Below are 1,628 nucleotides of genomic sequence, written 5' to 3'. Positions count from 1 at the left end.
GATCGTGATCGAACGACCGAGACGATGGAGCAGAGTTTCGTTGTTTTGGGCCAAATTTGGGGGGGGGGGTTGGGCTGCAACACACACGAGGCCTTTTCGGTCCCTCGGTTAACCGTTGGAGCATCAAACGAAGTCCAAATGATACGAAACTTGACAGGCAGTCTACCGGTAGTAAACCAAGGCCGCTTGGCAAGTCTCGGTCCAATCCGGAAATGTTTAATCCCCACACACGAAAGAAAGCTAGAAATGACCACCGGAGGAGAACGAAGCGCCGGAATGCAAAACGGACAACGGGGAAAATGATCGAATGCATGAGATGAACACGTATGCAAATGCAATGCACGTGATGACATGGTATGAGGTGCATGAAAACGAAAACAACACACGGAGACAAGGACCCGAACCCGAGAAATAAATATAACTTGACACCGGAAACGGCAAGAGTTGGAGTACAAATGGGGAAAGTTACATCTGGGGCGTTACAACACTCCACCACTACGAAAAGATCTCGTCCCGAGATCTAGGACTGAAAGGACTCCGGGTACTCAGAACGGAGGTGATCCTCGCGTTCCCAGGTAGCTTCACGCTCGGAATGGTGAGACCACTTGACTTTGAGAAATTTAATTGACTTGTTGCGAGTCTTGCGTTCAGTCTCTTCAAGAATAGCAACTGGGTGCTCGCGATAAGAGAGATCTTCTTGGAGCTCAATGTCCTCGAAGTTGACGGTGCGGTCAGGAGTCTTGAAGCACTTTCGAAGCTGAGAGACATGGAACACATCATGAACATTTGCAAAGTTTGAAGGAAGCTCGAGTTGATAGGCGAGGTCGCCTCTCTTGCTGACAATCTTGAAAGGTCCCACGTATCTAGGGGCAAGCTTCCCTTTGATACCGAAGCGACGAGTTCCTTTCATGGGGGAGACGCAGAGGTAAACATGATCTCCGATCTCGAAAGCCAGATCACGATGCTTACTATCATAGTAGCTCTTCTGGCGGGACTGGGCTGCTTTGAGGTTATCACGCATGACTTTGCACATTTCTTCTGCCTCTGTGATTAAGTCATTACCCAGCAGTTGACGTTCACCGGTTTCAGACCAGTTGAGAGGGGTACGGCACTTCCTGCCATATAGAATTTCAAAGGGGGCCTTGCCCGAACTTGCTTGAAAGCTGTTGTTGTATGAGAATTCAGCATAAGGAAGACAATCCTCCCACTTCATGCCGAAGGAGATCACACAAGCCCTGAGCATATCTTCAAGAATCTGATTGACACGCTCGACTTGACCGCTCGTTTGAGGATGGAAAGCTGTGCTGAAGCGGATGTTGGTGCCCATGGCCTTCTGAAAAGAATCCCAAAACTTGGAGGTAAAGATGCTGCCACGGTCTGAAGATATCACTTGAGGAATACCTTGCAGAGAGACAATGCGAGAGGTATAGAGTTCCGCCAATTGAGCTGCAGTGATCGACTCTTTGATAGGCAGAAAATGAGCCACTTTGGTGAGCTTGTCGATAACGACGAATATAGCATCATTGCCACGCTTGGACTTTGGAAACCCAGTCACGAAGTCCATTTCAATGTGGTCAAACTTCCATTCTGGAATGGCAAGAGGTTGGAGGAGACCAGCTGGCCTTTGG

The sequence above is a fragment of the Triticum dicoccoides genome, chromosome 7B (genome assembly GCF_002162155.2).
Source record: "Triticum dicoccoides isolate Atlit2015 ecotype Zavitan chromosome 7B, WEW_v2.0, whole genome shotgun sequence".
NCBI classification, from domain to species: domain Eukaryota; kingdom Viridiplantae; phylum Streptophyta; class Magnoliopsida; order Poales; family Poaceae; genus Triticum; species Triticum dicoccoides.
Note: the sequence above shows the minus strand (reverse complement) of the source record.